Genomic DNA, 19271 nt, shown 5'->3' on the forward strand with positions numbered 1-19271 from the left:
AAGAGGGAGAGAGAGAGAGAGAGAGAGAGAGAGAGAGAGAGAGAGCGAGAGAGAGAGAGAGCTGCTAGTGGCGGTTTCCACAGATGTGTGTGTGTGTGTGTGTGTGTGTATGTGTGTGGGGTGGTCTCTTCTGGAAGAAACCCTGGCCGTATGACTGTGCAAAGATGCAAAGGAGATGATGATGAGTCCTATAGCTGCTCCGTCATGCCTTGCCCATGGGACACATCATGTCTTAGTGTCCACACTCCACACACACACACACACACACACACACATACACACACATACACACACGTAGCCTATATGTCGACATGCTATGGATATGGTGTGTGTTTTTCCTCTACTGTGAATGATGTTCAACCACCTCCTCCTCCTCCTCCTGCTCCTCCGAGTCCGATGCTGTTACATTTTTTTTTGGAGGGGAAGGATTTTTGGAGTCTGCGTCATGATTCATCCATGGACGGACTGTATGTATGTATGGGCGCACATCTTGTTAGATTTTAAAAAAATATTCGCGTTTTCCTCCAAACAACAGTGAGACTTGCCGTGGCTGCACCTCCCTGACGAGGAGGAGAAAAAGGTAAGCAAATGGATCATGCGATATTAAGTGGGGGAAAAACACGCCATAACGGCATCAATTAATATGGTTATTATTATTATAATATAACTGCAAAGAGTCAGTGTTGTTGCCTGTTATTATTCACCTTCGTCGCAAAGAGACATAGTAGGTGTGTTAGGCAGTCCAGCAAGGAGACGATTTGTAAATAGCCTACATATATTTTTTTTTACGAGGGAGTGAAGAAGCCTCGTAGTATATGAATGCGTAGCTATATGATCGGCGCTTTTTTGTCGGCTAGCGACATCCACCACCAGAATGTGTGTGATTGCAACATCGCCAACTCCAGTAAGAAGAAAAAAAACCTGTCCTTTTACCGTAAAATACCCTGACCTCACCAACACACACTTCCCACACACACATTATTACAACAACACAACACGTAAACACCAGACCACCACACCACTTTAACACACACATATACACACAGCTGCCATGGACTTTGTATCCATACTGTACGCGGGATTACTTTGTATCTAGTAGTCTATAGCATTGGATCTAAGACTATCATAGATGTATTTTATCGAGTCTGACTTTTACTTTCATATCTAAAAATGTCAAAAATCGATCAAATGCATCTACGATAGTCTTGATCCAAGGCTAGATCTATAGTCTATTTACTGTGTTATTATGACAGTGTTTTTACTGTTACATAATCGTCAATCGATTGCTGTCATCGACTCCCATTCAAAAGAATCCCCCCCCCCACTCACAGCCTACTATGGCTCTTTGCGATGAAGGTGAATAATATAACAACACTGACTTTGCAGTTGGATTATTATAATAACGATATTGATGTGTTTTTCCCCCACACAATTAGCCTAGTGTTGGGGGTTAATTTGGTTTAAAGCAGCGGCCATTGAATGAAACGCGGGCCTGCTTTTAGTGTGTTTAGTAGTGGAAGGAAGGAGTGTCGCATTTTCTTTTCTGACATGTCATGTGGTGAAGTTGTGGCGGGTTCCCTCTTCCCTACGATCAGTGTTGCCAGGTTTTCTGCGGTAAACAAGCAGCCAGGTCCATGAAATCAAGCCCAAGAAGCAACAAAACACATGAGCACTTTAACAGTGGCTATTTTTTTTAAAAATCTTGAAGAAAATTAGAAAAATGTGGAATGTTTTTTAAACATAAATCTGAATACCAAAACGCTCGCCCCAAAACACACCCCGGGGCAAATCCGGCGGTATTCACCTGGTAGACTGGTATACCTAAACGTAACCTCAAACTATGCCTAAACCTAACCTTATTCCCTAAACGTAACCTCAGTAAAAACCATGTCTAAACCTAGCCTTATTCCTAAATGTAACCTCAGTAAAACGGTGCCAACACCTAACCTTATTCCTAAACTAAACCTCAGTAAAACTATGGCTAACGCTAAACCTTTCTAACCTTATTGTAGGAGCCATTTCGATGGTGTTATATTATTTGGTAGTTTGGCATTATTACTTGTGGACACTGGGTGGCGGGCTCTGGTTTTGACAGCACTGGGTGGTTATTTAAAGGGTCACAGGTGCAATGATTAGGCAGAACAACACAGGACACACAGGTACTGGGAGCACACCATTCTTACCAGCAGCAGCAAAGGAGAAACAGACAGGCAGAACCACAAATCAGAGATTCACTACAGAAATGACACTGCAATATCAATGGTATGTTCATAACAACTGCAAACTGCAATAAATACACCTAAAACTGGGTTTTTGGACTGGACATCCATCTTGTTTGTTTTTTACTTTTTCTACTGCACAGGATCACTCCATACACCACACCTGTGAAGTAATGTGCAATATAGAGCGTCGCAGTTCCCGCCCACTTCCGTTTTTTTTTGGTGCCGGAAGAAAAAACTCAATGCATTTTTCCATTGACATTTCCAAAAATATTCATATCTATTAATTTAAGCCTCGAATCAAGCCATCATGAGAGCACATGAATCATGACCATAGAACGTTTTTTTCTGTGATTTTTTTTTATTTTATATTTAATTATATGATATACTATATTTAATAAATACCCTTTGTTTTGCCGTTTAAAAAAAAAAAAATCACAGAAAAAAACGTTCTATGGTCATGATTCATGTGCTCTCATGATGGCTTGATTCGAGGCTTAAATTAATAGATATGAATATTTTTGGAAATGTCAATGGAAAAATGCATTGAGTTTTTTCTTCCGGCACCAAAAAAAAACGGAAGTGGGCGGGAACTGCGACGCTCTATTGGAACATTGAAAGGTGGAAATTGCCATTACACTTATCCTCAGTGAAACAAATACAAGAATACAATAACCGCTGGACAAAATGGGGGCGAGTGTGTTTTGGGGCGAGTCTTCAGGTTACCCACAAATCTGGTAGGGGGCTCCCTGGTACGAAACATTTTCAGATGGGGCCATGGGGTTTAGGGACAAATGCATATTAATTTGGGCATTCATGACATGAAAATATTTGAGAACCACTGGTTAAAATGATTTAAACATTGTGAAGCAAGTCCAAATAAACAACTAAGAAACAAGCCCAAATAAGCAACTACACTTTAGAAACAAGCCTAATTTACAAGCAACTTCACCGAATAACAAGCCCAAATTCGCTTATAATAAGCGGACATGGCAACACTGCCTACGATTTCCAGGAAGAGTGTTTGAATTTTTCCCCTTTTATTTTTTTCCCCTTTACACACGTTCCTTTTTCTCCACCCCTCTTTTACCCCGCCCCCTCCCCTTCACTTTGTCTATGTTGCCACCAGATGGCGCCACAGCACAATACATAATAGGCCAGGTCTCCAGGTTTTAATTCAATTTTAATCAATTCAAAGGGGCTTTATTGGTATGTTTTCTCATTTAATGATTGCATTGCCAAAGCAAACCATGAAACACACCAAACCCAAAGCAAGACATGAATGTTTAATTAAGAGGGCATAAAGAGATGTGTAAACAGAGCTCACATTGCATTAGAAAAATTAGCTTACAAGTTTAAAAGTTTCATCAGTCTTTGAAAGACACTTGCACCCAACATGGCTCATAGTAGTCTGTTATTTAGACAGATTGATTTAGTTGGACCTGGAAGTTATGTTTTGAATGATAGATTATTATAGAATGTTATGTTACATAATTTTGTTCACAATAACATGCTAACAGGCAAATGGGTGAAAACATTACCTCCTTGGCGGAGGAAATTAACAACTTAACTTTTAAAAAATATTAAAGATAGCCGATCTGCCAATTTTAGTTTTGTTTAGTTTTTTGTAAAAAGCATTATGACATGCCCACAATAGTTGTAATAGACTCAGTTACTGTGCGTGACTGTAGTTCCCTTTTCCAGAAGGTGGTATTCCATATTTCCGGTCAGTTTCTCATGGCTTCATTTGATTGGCTCAGCGGTAGGTGGCCGCCTTTTCAGGAGACCGGAAGCAGGTTGGAGTCTTATTAATTCCAATGGGAGAAGTGAACGTGAACACAGCCTCTGAATGAGCCCTTTACCCCATGGTCACTGAACAAAATATTGGACCCAATCGCCACAAGCCACACAATATTCAGAACATTTTGACACTAAAATGGCTTTTTTTTCAGAGAGACGCATCAGGAGAAAATCAGCTTTATTATCGATCTTTCTCTGTCCCAGCGACACCCTCTCGGGTGCTATTGGTAAACATAGAAGGATTGCGAGATCGCCTACTTAGAGACCAAAATTTTGTATGCATTTTGTGTACATTTTGCCTCTAGAGGCTCAAATTGGGACAGCGTATCTTTCTATATCCACCATCTTTGCTATAACTGCAGTTGACATGTAGCTAACTAAACACATGGTTGTCCACCTGTTCGTTCATTCATTCATTCATTCATTCATTCATTCATTCATTCATTCACAGAACAGCAGTGAGTAACATCATGGCAGAAGCTGGCTCAGAGAACCATGACACAGCCACCATACAACCACTGGACAACACTTCTGTCAGTCCTCTGCAATGGTGAGTTGAAACCATCTTCTTCTCTATATGTAGGGATCTGTTTCTTTACCACCCTGTAGGCCTACTTCATTGACAGGGATCTATACTTGGTCCCCTCCTTTTTTTCCCCTCTACACCTACCATCAACAAGCACACAACCCGTCGTGTTGCAGCGCGTTGTGAGCTTGTAGATCTGCTGTTTTTTACCGAATGTTCCCCTGAATTATTCGCCTATTGAAATAAGTCTTAAATATCTCTATCTGATAGTACTCATTGCTAGAGTGTTTGTTTAGTAACAGGGGTCTCCCCCTCTCTCCAGGTATTTAATGAACAGAAAATGCATTTTCAGGTTTGATCAAGTCAGGGGACGGAACTCACACAAGATACAGGATGGATAAACAAGTGAAATTGGAAGTGATGACACACAGAAGTGAGCAGACCAAATTTGGAACTGAAACACTATAAAATTGAGCTGATAAATGGGTAACCCACCTGTACATGTATTTTCTGTTTATTAAAGAGCCGGAGAGACAGGGAGACCCCTGTTACTGAACAAACACTCTAGCAACCAAACAATATGACTTACCGTCCCTTTATGTTAAGTTTCCCTGGACAAAAATGTCTGCCTTGCTTTTCCCTGTTATCTACTCTTGTTGCATCCTTGTGTTGACTCACACACACACACACACACACACACACACACACACACACACACACACACACACACACACACACACACACACACACACTCTCAGTCAGTCAGTCAGTCAGTCAGTCAGTTGGAGCACTCCTAACCACTTGAACTCCAGCATTCATATTCTGGGGGAACATTTGCCAAAAATAGCAGATCTACAAGCTCACAACGCAGCAATTTTTTTAAAGTACAGAGCCAACTCAGGTCCAGTTTACTAAGCAGGGGTTCTCAAACTTTTTTGGCCCAGGTAACCCTTGGAGGGGAGATTTATTTTCCAGGTACCCCCTCATCCTCGCAACACCGATAAGCATATACTGTACTTACAACCACATGTGTACATTTAGATGCCATTGGAACTATTTGAATTAAAAACGTTTCAATCTAAATCATTCAGACCCATTTCATAGTCAAAAACAGAAACCACTACTACTATATGAATCATGTGCCAATAGTCATTTTATTCAAATTGCTTTTGTGCAAAACCTGACAGCACACTTTTCAAGTAACTGATCTTACTGTAATGGTTCAGACTTCAGAAAATGAACACTTCTATAGTCCTAATAAAAACAGACATGTAAAATGACCAGTCTAAAGGTGACTTTTAGTTGGTGCTTCAACTTTAAAATAATAAATGTATTGTTAGGGATGTTCGATATTGATTTTTTTGCCAATATCCGAATTCCGATATTGTCCAACTCTTAATTTCCGATTCCGATATCAATCGATACCGATATAAATATCATAATAATATAAAAGATATAAAGTATCTTTTCACCAAAAGTCAACTAATTGTCAGGTAACAACATCACATATTTAATCAAATAGAATAGCTATAATATCAATATAATATCTAATAAATATCTAATACATCTAATATAATACAGTTGTGTTGTTTCAATTAAATGAGTCCCGGGACTCACTGGTGGTCATTTGAATAAGTCCCACTAATCTTAGATTAGATGTTGGCATATTAACAGTGCAGAAGCATAATTGCCTTTCATGCCTATAACATTAACGAGCGTCAACAAGTGTCAGCTTGACACAGGCAAACACACCTGCCCTCTGCAGTGCTCTAATTTGAAAGTGACTGGAGTCTGTCTCATTTCTCACACACCATACTACAGTAAGAACTCCTGTAACTTTCAGCCTCCCTCTCCCCAATAAAAAAAATCATTACAAAAAATAAAACAATATCTGAATTATATCGTGGACCCCCTGGCTATGCGTCGCGGACGGACCCCCACTTTGAGAACCGTGGGACTAGAGGGTTTAACTGGTTAAGAATACACGCAGAGGTCTACTGTATATGGTTGTTACATTACGGTTGTATTAATTCCATAATTAACAAGAGAGAGGTGTGTTAGTTGTACAATCACTTGAAAGGTATACAGTCAAACCCTGGAAAGTAAACAAACTCTGAACCCACACTGGCAACAGGCTTAATGGACAGTAATAATTATGTGCAAAACCTATTGTTTGGAAATTGACATGCTGTACTTTGTTCTTGCCTGCAGGGGCGCTGTCTGCCTTTGGCTGAAAGCACCAACCTAGCCAAGGTAAGGACATGCTTTTTGTCTGTCTCACCAAGCGCCCCTTTCCCTCCCACGGTCACACTATGTTCTCGGCATGGGTCTCTTGATCAGGGCTTTTCCCAAACTTCTCAGCTCAAGACCCAATGAAACATTATCTCCACTGGCGATAAATGAAAGCAGTGGCATGATCCCCCCCCCCCCCCCCCCCCCCCCCATTTGCGTAGTGTTGATTTTGACAGCAAATTTTCAGCAGTCTTTTGAATTAAATTCCAGTTAGTCTTTTGACATATTTTAGTCATCTGAAATGTTTCACTGTTAGTCTAGCTTTAGTTGACTAAATGTCATAAGATTATGGACTAAATCTACAGTTGATTAGTCGACTAAAATGTATTGTGGCAGTGCTTTGATGGCGTTGTAATGGCTGATTTTACACTTGGTTGCATGCTGAAAATAGCCGATCTACAAGCTCACAACGCGTCGCGCTTGTAGATCTGCTATTTTCAGAGCGCAACACCCGAGCGCAAGAAAACATAAAATGACTTGTCTTTTAGTTCTACTGGATCTCTTCTCCACTAGACCCTCACTAACATTTTAGTCTAGTTTTAATTTTTTGACGAAATTGTCAATATATTTAGTCGTAGTTTCAGTCATCATAGCTTAGTTTTTATTTAGTTTTTATTTAGTTTTCGTCAGTGAAAAAAGGTAGCCGACGAACATTTTTCGCCATCGTTTTAGTCGACAAAATCAACACTGCATTTGCGTACGATATACCTTTCCCAGTGCGTTTTATTTATCTGTGTAAGTCGTTTAGTGAGCCAGCCAGGAGATGTGCATGTGTTTACTGGTCTGTTTTGAGGCACTGTATTAGAACACCTTTGCCAATGTCTCCTTGTGGATGCAGTACTTTTGTTATAATGAATTACACAAGCATTATTGTAATTCTGCTCCAGTGCATAGGTAATGTATGTGTGTATGTATGCGCTTGTGCGTGTAACTGTATGCATGTGTGTGTGTTTGTGTGTGGGGGGGGGGTGTATTATATATTATTATTATTATTATTCAAATGTTTTTATTGAATTTTCCAAGACAAATACACATACCAACATATAAAAAACCTACAAGACACCACAGACACTAGTACACAATATCAAATGAAACAAATACTCATATCAACCAGTAATGAATTGACCGAAAATGCAAGGACATTTTAGTACAATATACAGACGGTGTAATCTTTGATGTGAAAGGCTTAGGAAGGGAAAAGGTAAACTGGTGCATTTATATAATACTGTAGCACCTTTTATCCAAAGTGCTTTACGATGTGCATTATACATTCACACATTTACAGGCGTATAGTCACACACAGACGGCAGAGGAAATCCATGCAAGGAACCAACCTGCTCGTTAGGAGCTCGTTAGTGGCTCGGTAGACTGGCCCTAGCGTGTCTGATATCTGGCATAGAGGGGCGGGGTTTAACATCTCGCGGAGAGAGAATGCGTGGGATCCCATTGGTTCACCGATCTGTCCGTCAGCCCCACCCTGCTCCGCATAACATTTGGAGTAGCCTCGATCTCCAGGCTTTTATTGTTTAGTTTTGCTAAAAAATAAAAGCCTGGACCAACGCGTCGGTGTACCCGGTATGAGGAAGTGTTCATTTCCCCAACCAACCAGAGTGCAGTGGGCGTCGCTCGTAATGTTGTGTTGACGAGGCGGGGGTTGACGGACAGATCGGTGAACCAATGGGATCAGGCGCAATCTCTCTCCGGCTCTATACACCCGCCCCTCTATACACGAAATCAGGAGCGTTGGGGAAGCCTACATTTGGAGCGACGCCCACTGCACTCTGGTTGGTTGAGGATGACTCCCACTTCCTATGCCCGGAACACCGACTCGCTGGTCCAGGCTTTTATTTTTTAGCAAAATTAAAAACTAAAAGCCTGGAGATCGAGGCTAGTGGCTCAGGCTCGGTGTCTTTCTCAAAGACACTGTGACACTAACTAACCCAGGCCAGGGCAGAGGGAGTCAGGGGATCGGTCCGGGGAACCTACTGTATATAGACCAATTATTTGTTTACCAATATTGAGGCTGGACGCACAGGTGATTTGTTTCATGTAATCGATTCCCAACATATTGTTTCGGGGGTTTCGCTGGTTTCAGTTTATTTCAACCTCCTCTTGTGTGTTGGCTAGTGAGGCGCGTCCTATAGCGCATTGGTTCTCAAAATGGGGTCCGGGGACCCCCAGGGGTCGTTCGGGGGGGGCCCCAGCAAAAGTAGTTAAGATAGCATCACAAACATTTTAACCAATTTAAACCTTTTATACGTTGGCTATTCAAAAATAGCAGATATACAAGCTCATAGCGCGGCACCGAGTGCCGCGCTATGAGCTTGTAGATCTGCTATTTTTCAAAAATCTTGAACATTAGTGAACATGTTTAACAGAAATCCTTGCTTCTGGGGGTCCCTGGCACAACACGTTTTCAGATGGGGGCCCGCGGCCAAATATTTATCAATTTTGGGGTCCTTGACGTGAAAAAGTTTGAGAACCACTGTTATAGCGAGACGTGACAGAATGGGTTTCATTCGGTGCCGGCATGCGCGCGCATACTGGTTCTTGTCAGAGTGACGTCGTCTGTTAAGGGGTCTATACAGATTCCCCCAAGTGGCCCCTCTACCCTCCTGAGCCACCGGCGCCCCCCGGTGGTAGCAGTGAAGCCTCACACCTCTGGAACAGTGTGTACTACTCTCTCTCTGTGGTCTGGGATCAGATTTCCACCAGACCGGGCGTACATTTCGCCTCACTTCTGACATTTTAGGCACTTGTCTGACACACTTGTTCAGAGGGACTGGCTCGGGGAGGAAGAGCCACAGCACTCTGTTAGTCCTAATAGATCCTTCACCCAGTCAATCCGGGAACTCCAAATCCTAACAGGTTTCTGAAAACCTTGTTTCAGTGGTTCAGTGGTTCAGTGGTTCAGTGGTTCTAACTTTTTTATGTCAAGGACATTGGCCGCCGACCCCCATATCAAAATATTTAGTTCCAGGGACACCCTAGAAGCAAAGATTTGAGTTACAAATGTTCGCTTTAAAAATACAGTATATATATTCAAAGATTTGCACACATTTTTTCTCATAGCGCGGCACAGAGTGCCGTGCTATGAGCTTGTATATCTGCTATTTTTGAATAGCCAAAGAAATGTAAAATGACACAGATGCGTTCCCGGTCTCAATGGGTTAACCACTTAAACCCTAAATACTGTGTTGACCGGTGTCCCCCAGCGCTTTATATTTGATCCCCTCTTTTTTTCCCCCCCATATCTCTTCACCGCAAATAGCCGATCTGCACGCTCACGACATATCACGTTGTGAGCTTGTAGATCGGCTACTTTCGCCAAAGATTTGCCAATTTTCGGCGAAAACGAAAACAAAAGAACGTCTCCACAATGAATGGCGAGTAAACGAGGCGTTGGCTTTCCCCTGTTGGTGGAGAACAGACTTGAGAGGATGAGGATAGAGAGTGACGCGGAGTCTGACCGCTTTCTGTTGGACTTTACGAGCTGTGTTTGCGAGCGACAGGCGTCAGAACGCTGCTCAGTATGTCTTTAATGAGAGAGAGATGTGGTCATGGGGGGGAAGGGGGAGGGGGAGGGGGGGGGGGGCGAAGTGCACTCAAGGTTAACTGTAGTTGATGGTTTCTCTCAGATCCACAGCCGAAAACACACACGGATTTCACATGTAAACAAAGGAGGTTGCCTAGTTAAGCCACCATTATTAGCATGTATGAGCTTGTTGAAACTGCTCAGTATGTTGGCGGGTCTGGAAGTACATGAGTACGTGATTCGTACTTAATCATAACGATGTTGGCTCGACTATGAATCAGCCTGGTGCCTGATCAATGGTCACCATTGGGCGCCATGGGCTCCCACAGTTTTTGATCCGGGGTAAGCCTGGCTACCATCCCAAGCTATATGAGCTTGTATATCTGCTATTTTTGAATAGGCCAAAGAAATGTACAACGACAGAGATGCGTTCCCCGGATTGAATGGGTTATTATAGAGAGATGCTTGACCGTCTGACTCAGTGGGGTTGTGTTGCTCCTGTGTTGACCACTAGGGGGGGCTGTCACGATCATCAACTTTGAGTTGATGATCAATTGTCATACAAATAATCGCGATTAAAGATTTAATTAGTGTGGTGGTGGTTGTTGTTCAGTGACTTGTTTATTCCCAATGCTGTCCTGAGCCTGTACCGACCATCTCTCTCTCTCTCTCTGTCTGTCTGTCTGTCTGTCTGTCCAGCCTGATCTCCAGAGATTACCGTAACATTGCACGGAACGAGTGCACTTCATTCCGTGGATAGCCGCCTCGGAACTCCCGAATTGCGTGCATATGTACGGCGAGTCCCACGGTGGGCGTAACCAGTCGCAACCCGGAAAAACCCGGAAGCAGAGCAGTCCCCACAAAAACAATTACGATTCTGTGCCTATCGGTACATAACTCAAACGGCGCTGAGTAGGCACAGGCGAACGTCCCACCGTTCAGGACGGCAACTCGGTCGCCTTAGCTCCCTCGGTGGTCCTTCACGGGGTGACAGTTCGCCTGTGACTGCGCGCCTCCGAAATGGTTTTGTCACAAAGGGAGCGCCGTACATATGCACGCAATTCGGGAGTTCCGAGGCGGCTATCCACGGAATGAAGTGCACTCGTTCCGTGCAATGTTACGGTAATCTCTGGAGATCGGGTTGGTCTGTCTGTCTGTCTCTCTCTCTCTCTTTCTCTCTCTCTTTCCATCCCTCTCTCACAATCTCTACATATGGTCTCTGTCGTGTGTAAACCTCATATGTCCAAAACTGTTACTTTTCCTGATTCAAATAAAAAAATATCAAAAGTAGCAGATCTACAAGACCTTGTAGATCTGATACTTTTGATGCTTCTGTGTGACGCTGTAGTATGATCAAGAAGGGCGTTAATTTACGAGAAAACACAAAAAGTTAAAATATGGAGATAAGAGGTTTCTACCCGACAGCAACAACATATCTCGATCTTTTATCTCTCACTCACAATCTCTCTTTACATATCTCTCTCTCTCTCTCTCTCTCTGTCTCTCTGTCTCTCTGTCTCTCTGTCTCTCTGTCTCTCTCTCTCTCTCTCTCTCTCTCACCTCTTGATGCCACCTTCATGTCCGTGCTTGTCCTTGTCCTCTCTCTGTCTCTCTCTCTCTCCTGTGTCCCCCGCTGTCCCTCCACCTCCTGGCTGTGGGTTAAACTGTGACATCACTCACATGTCACAAGGGGTCCTTATGCTGTGTGTTTGGGCCCCTGCCAGAGCCTGCCTGACGCTGCAGGCCCTGTGCCCGCCGGACACACACACACACACACACACCACACACAAGTATACACGCAGCACTCTCTCACATAAACACACATACAACACGCTTCTACACCCACATACACACACGCATACAAGTAGTACACGATTTACCCCCCCCAACACACACACACACACACACACACACACACACACACACACACACACACACACACACACACACACACACACACACACACACACACACACACGCATACAAGTAGTACGCAATTAAACCCCCCCAACACACACACACACCGACACACTCTCGCATTCAAGCTTTAATCGCCCTCTTAGGCACACAAACACACACACCAGCCTTATGCCTTCCTCTCCCTGGAGCACCACACACACACGCACGCACACACACACACACACACACACACACACACACACACACACACACACACACACACACACACACACACACATACACACACACACCTGGGGCTCTCCATCACTCAGCCCTCTCGGCTTTATTACATTTACTGCTGGTCATGAATCTGATCCAGCGCACACACACACACGCACACACACACACACACACGTGCGCGCGCACGCGCTCGCTCGCACACACACACACACACACACACACACACACACACACAGTCATATTTTAGACCTGTGTGCACAGACGCCCACAGACCATTATGCTCATAGCCTCTCTCTCTCTCTCACACACGCGCACACACACACACACACACACACACGCGCACAAGTAACCACACTTGTGTCTACACCCAAGCACACACAAGCTATTATGTTCATGGTCCCTTGCGCACGCCGACAAACTTGCCAATTTGAGCGTTTGCATTCAGACCAGTGTGATCCCAACACACACACACACACACACACACACAGGGTGCAGTGTGCCAGCTCAGTGCTGTGACCTGGCTTCAGGGTGTGTAGAGTGTCCCATTATTCAATGGAAAGGAGGCACAGAGGGGGAACAGGACTGTATTTGGGCATTTAGCACAGTGCTTCTCAAACCTGTTCATGTCAAGGACCCCCAAAAAGATGTTTTACTTTTCAGGAAATAGGGAGAAATTACCTGTTTTCCAATGGATCCAATGTGGTTATTCAATAAAAGAGATCGGACAGACACATCTTGATCACATGACTATGGAGCTAATGTGTAAGGATTTGCATGAGTTTTGGACAATATTTGTAGGAGTAGTAGCAAAAAGGGTGTTTATCTGTTTAGCAAAAAAAATTGCTGTCAAAATCAACACAGTGGTGGACAATATATATATATATATATATATATATATATATATATATATATATATATATATATATATATATATATATATATATATATATATACAGTATATATATATATTAGTATTTTTGTATAATGACATTTTTGAGAAGTGGCAAGTTCTGGGCTGAATCGGGGGGGGAAAAATCGTTTTTGAATCGAGAATCGTTTGTTTTGAAAAGATTTGAGAAAGAAAAACCCGAATCGAATCGTGAGATAGCAGAAGATTCACAGCCCTAGTGGACAAAGTACTCGGCCCCGGTACTTAGTGAAAGTATAGATACTCTTGGTCCAATATTGAGCGGCCATATGCCAGTCTGAGACGTGGGCTTTAGAGGGGCTTTGGAGGAAGGAAGTGAAGGATGAGAGAGAAGGGATGGAGGTTTAGGGGAGGAGACGTGAAGGAATGTACTGTACCTGAGCAGAATCACTGTCCAGTTCTACAATCTGATAAACATTATGTATGTATTTAAAGTGGTAGTTCACTCAAAAGATTACATTTATGTCCTCCTCACCCTATGAAGTCTCGAATTCATGGAGATTTATTTTGCTTGTTTTTTGGGGTGAACTACTCCTTAGGTTTGTGATAAAGCACTATCGCCAAGACCCGCGGTCCATCCACCCACCCTTTGGGTGACGTGTCCTTGACTCAGATAGTGACGCTGCTGGTGAGTAAATGTTAATGGCTTCAGGCTTCCAATAAGAGCACAAGCTTCATGTGAAAATGTTTCCTTTAGTAGATCAATCTCAAAATCAGAATCAACTTAAGTGTCACGTCACAGGTTTGCAGGTGTAAAGAAGTGGGTGAAATTAGTTTTTTGTGCAAGCTCTGTCGTTTTGTTGTTTTCAGTAAGAAGAAACGAAGAGATGGGGTGAGAAAAATAAATCTAACAGTATGAGAAACATGTCAAGGAGAGGCAAACATCTAAGATATCTACGTACATGTAGGATAAATCAGCTGGTACAGTATGTACATGAGGTTAGTACAGAAGGTGCAGCATAAGATTAGACACAAAGGTGGTAGCACTTCAGTAGGTCCACATAGCATCAGGTATGGGCATGAGATTAGACATTAAGACCCGAGGCCGATTCTACAAAATGTCTTCTAAATCCTAGCAGTTTTTTGAAAATGTTGTTACATCAGTGGTTCTCAAACCTTTTCATGTCAAGGACCCCCAAAATGATATGTATTAATGATATGTTTAAAAATATATATATTCAAATATCTGCAAAAATGTTCACGATATTTCAAAAATAGCAGATCTACAAGCTCATAGTGCGGCACTCGGTGCCGCGCTATGAGCTTGTAGATCTGCTATTTTTGAATAGCCAAAGAAATCTTAAAGGAGGAGTTCACCCAAAAAAATACTTATTTTCTATCAATTACACACCCCATGAAGCCTTGATTTCATGGATTTATTTTTGTTTTTGTGGCATTCCTAAGACAATAATTTGATGACCGTGTGTATTTCCGGTAGGAGACACAAAGAATCTACTTTGTGTCTCCTACCGGATACATTAGCCGGTAGGAGATGGGAATCAAATTATTAGCTTAGGAATGCGACAAAAACAAAAAAGAATCCATGGATTCAAGGCTTCATAGGGTGTGCAATTGATAGAAAATAAGTCATTTTTTGGGTGAACTCCTCCTTTAAAATAACACAGATGCGTTCCCAGGTCTTAACGGATTAAGGTGTGGAAGAGTATCGGCGCATTGCACGTGAGATAAAGTGCAAACAGAGTGTCAACGTTTTGTGAGGTTCAACCACATAGTCCACAAAGGCCTGTAACCAAGGTACATTCCACAGGAAAAGTGAAGTCCAGCCTAGTGACAGGCAGTCAGGCCTTTGTTCGACAGTCGAATCTCTGAATGAGGCTTGAATGAATCTGAAATCTGATTCAGGCTTTTACCCACTGAGCATGTAGAAGGAGTCCATCTCAACCAAATTGCATTTGAACGGAGATTTCAAAGACGTTTGATTGCAACAGTACATTACATGGTTCGCATCACGGCTAGATTTGCTATATTTGCTGCAAGCCTACTGTATGTTTTGATTTGAATTCTGAGACGGCCTTATTCGCCACATTCCTTATCACCGGGCTAACTAAATGGGGGAACCTTCATTTATGGAGGTACCTAAATGGAGGACATTTAGAAAATCAGACACAACACTTCCCTGTGTATTCTGTGTCTTGGGAGTTCTCCTCCAGCCTACATAAAACTAAACATTTTGAGCTTGTAGATCTGCTATTTTTGAAAATTCTTGAAAACATGTGCATATCTTTGAATATATATATTTTTAAAGCAAACATTTTTAATTCAAATCTTTACTTCTGGGGGTCCCTGGCACAAAACATTTTCAGATGGTGGTCCACGGCCAAATGTATGTCAATTTAGGGGTCCTTGGCATGAAAAAGGTTGAAAACCGCTGCTATACAGGGACACAGATGTATAGAATGTCACCATTGGACGTCGTTGTCTTTCATGGTCGGGGTTCCTTTATTAGTGTTGCTGCGTGCATCAGACAGACGGGATGTGGTCATGTGTTTAATGGAGGTCAAACTGATGCAATTCACTCAAGGAGCTTATCCGTGATGTCTTGTGGAAACCTTGTATGTCCAAAACCGTTCCTTTTTTATTATTGTTTAATACAAATTGTGTGTGTGTAGTGTAGTACGAGTATAGAGAACAATACATTGTGAGGACAATGTTCCTGGTCATCACGAATTTTAAACATAATAATGTTTTATATTATGTTTAAAAAAGATCTTTAGAGTTGGGCGCAAAATTGGCATTCAGAGATAAGTCATCGTAAGATGTCGATGTCCTAACAAGTACTGTGTAGACAAACGTGTGTGTGTGTTGAAAAGACATACAGTGCAGGCCAGTTTCCGCTAAAATGACTGCAAAGCACCAGCCATTTGACAGCTGTGATCAATCATCAGACGCGCACACACACACACACACGCACACGCACACGCACACACACACACGTCCCTGACATCTGTTTGCTGTCACTTTCGCTCCAGGTGACATCATGTCATCATAATCTGTCCCGTGTACACAGGGGACACTTGCTGCTATAGTTCATAGATCTCTGATCCTCTGCCCTGGTGATGGACAATCCACAGATATGGTCTCTTATGTCAGGGGTTCTCAAACCTTTCTCATGTCAAGGAGCCCCAAATGTATAAGTATTTTTGCCGCAAACCGCCATCTGAAAATATATTGTGCCAGAGACCGCATACAACAGGGGTCTTCAACAGGGGGTCCGGGACCCCTAGGGGGTCCTCAGAGTTAATCTTTGTGTGATAGGATTTTCTTTTTTTACATTAACCACTTGAACTTTAGCCAAAAATAGCAGATCTGCTATTTTTGGCAAAGAGTTATAGGTGTAGAAGGAAAAAAGAGCGGCAAAAGTTTATCTGAAACACAATTTTATACAATATAGAGGGGGTCCCTGCTTCATCTCTCTCTCAGCTTGGGGGTCCTTGGCCTGAAAACGTTGAAGGCCCCTGCCATACAAGATTTTCTGAAAATAGCTGATCTACAAGCTCATAACACGTCCCATCGCTACGTGTTGTGAGCTTGTAGATTGGCTATTTTCAAATAGCCGATGTGTATATATACAGTACATAGTGTATATAGGGGTTAAGTGGCTAAACTGCTGCTGATTATTCTTTTGCTGGCGACCCCCCCTGGAACCTCCTCAAGGACCCCTGGGGGTCCCCGGATCCCACTTTGAGAATCACTGTCTTATGTGGTCTCTTACGTATCCCTGGGACCCACACTCTGGGACACAGAGTGTAAGAGTCCATTTGGTTCCATTTGTACACTCTCAGAGTTACAGAGCCATAACAAGGGTCTGTTTGGTTCCTAAGTATCAATCATTTAGTTGGGGTCCACCTAGAACCCCCTCAAGGACCCCTTGGGATCCCCCCGGTAACACATGTTGAGAACCAGTGGCTTTAGCTGACCTGATTGTGTGCATCCCGGTTGGTCAGTCTTTCTGTCTGTCTGGCCGCTCGCTCGGTCCGTCTCTCGTTTCCACCACGCGTTAGCCACTGGTGTCGTGCATCTTGACGACCTTTTGGTTTGACACTAGGGGTGTGCCGATACACTAATTTCATGAAACGATACGATACGATATTGGGCTCACGACATCGATACGATACGATGTATGGCACTTTTTTTATTATGAAAATATATGGGGGGGGGAAGCAAATGCAAACAAATATTTCTGTTTTGCATTATTCAGACATGCAAACTTGTAGCTTTTCAGCTACAATAGCCGTTTTGAATCCAAATAGGGCAATAGTGTGACACCTGACCTGAAAAAATAAACATGTTGTCACCCTTTTCGCCTCGGAGCTGTTTGCATGCCTGATTATTATTATTGTAAAAAAATATATATATATATATTTTTTTTTCCAAAACGATACATATCGTCACGAAAACGTATCGCGATATATTGCGGGACGATATATCGGCATACCCCTATTTGACACACAGACAGACCATAACTCCAAAGAAAATCACAAGATATACAGTATTGATCCGTATGTCCCGTTAGCACAAAGATTTGCAGTCAAAACTTAAATTGGATCAGGATTTTAAGAGGCGCATAATGAATACACTGTCTATATCCTGCTCATGTTTGACATTTAAAATATGAATTTGATACTGTTTGTTTTTAATTTTTGTTGAAATTGTTGCGCTGTGAGACATGCATGTACTGGAACATTTTGTATTTGCTTTATGGAGGGATGTTAGGTACATGTGTGTTTTAGATGAATTATAAAACCAGGTTTCTCCCAAGTACTGAGGCATAGCCCCTTAGAGCAATTTGTGTTCTCATGGTGATGTCACTTGACACCATCATTTATTGTACTGTCTGTGTGTTTGTGTTGTTTGTGGTGTAGGTGGCTGTTGTTTTTTTTACTCACTTTACCCTGAATTCGTCTTGCATTCAATTAGATTTTTCTAAGTCATATTGCTATGAACTTGGACGTAAATATTTCATATGTGTCTCCCCAGACGGGTAATTATCTTTACATAACAACTAGTATCACCATTAGCAGTAATGACCAGCATTACTTTGATTATGTAGCCGCAAAAAAATAAAGCTAACCGTAATATAAGCATATGTCTAATCTAAATGTAGTATCGTGGAATGTTAGAGGTTTGGGCCATCCTAAACGTTTGTGGAAAAACACGTCGCTACACATTGTGAGCTTGTAGATCGCCTATTTTCGGCAAATGTTCGCCTCTTATGGCATGAAAACGCCAAAGTGCTCGCCTAAAAACGCTTCCAAGCGCCAAAGTTTAAAACATTTCAGCTCAAGTTTCAAGCAGCTTCAAGCTGATAGAAACGCGCGAACGTGCCAGTGCAAAATAGATGCTAAGCGCCACGCCTTGGGTTTCCAAAAAAAGTCCCATTGTTAACAATTCAAAACATACACTGTGCTCAGGGGGGGAAAAAGGGAGGGGCAGAAACATCTAGATATTCTCTATATCTAGATGTTGAATCTTTCCTCTTCATTGCATTACAATATATCTACCATGTTGCAGAATTGGATATAGTATTTACCTGCCACAATAGGATTGTACTCCTACGGTATGTATCCGTACACAAAGATGTGTCAATAAGGAAACCTTGAACCTTGAATGAATACGGTTCACAAAAGTGGAGATTCTGTGGTATGAATGACATCTTCAGTGTAATGGAGGACGAGAGAGAGAGAGAGAGAGAGAGAGAGAGAGAGGGATACTGTAGTATAGTGTTAATTTAACTGACATTGTAACAATACTTACACTCTCAGAGGTAAATGAACTGCTGTTGCTGTGTAGTTTTTCATTTAGAAGACTAAA

At 42.4% G+C, this 19271-nt stretch overlaps 1 long non-coding RNA gene across 1 annotated transcript in view; it reads left to right on the forward strand.

The window, feature by feature from the left end:
• Positions 1 to 206: 206 nt before the first annotated feature.
• The window catches only part of LOC308101978, a 58509-nt gene continuing 39444 nt past the window's right edge, over positions 207 to 19271 (forward strand). Inside the window, exons 1-3 of the long non-coding RNA XR_013934594.1 lie at positions 207 to 580; positions 4471 to 4569; positions 6757 to 6798. This is a non-coding gene — a long non-coding RNA (uncharacterized lncRNA). The remainder of the gene's footprint in view (positions 581 to 4470; positions 4570 to 6756; positions 6799 to 19271) is intronic.

This window comes from Gymnoscopelus braueri, assembly GCF_963280865.1.
Source record: "Gymnoscopelus braueri genome assembly, chromosome: 15".
Taxonomy (NCBI): domain Eukaryota; kingdom Metazoa; phylum Chordata; class Actinopteri; order Myctophiformes; family Myctophidae; genus Gymnoscopelus; species Gymnoscopelus braueri.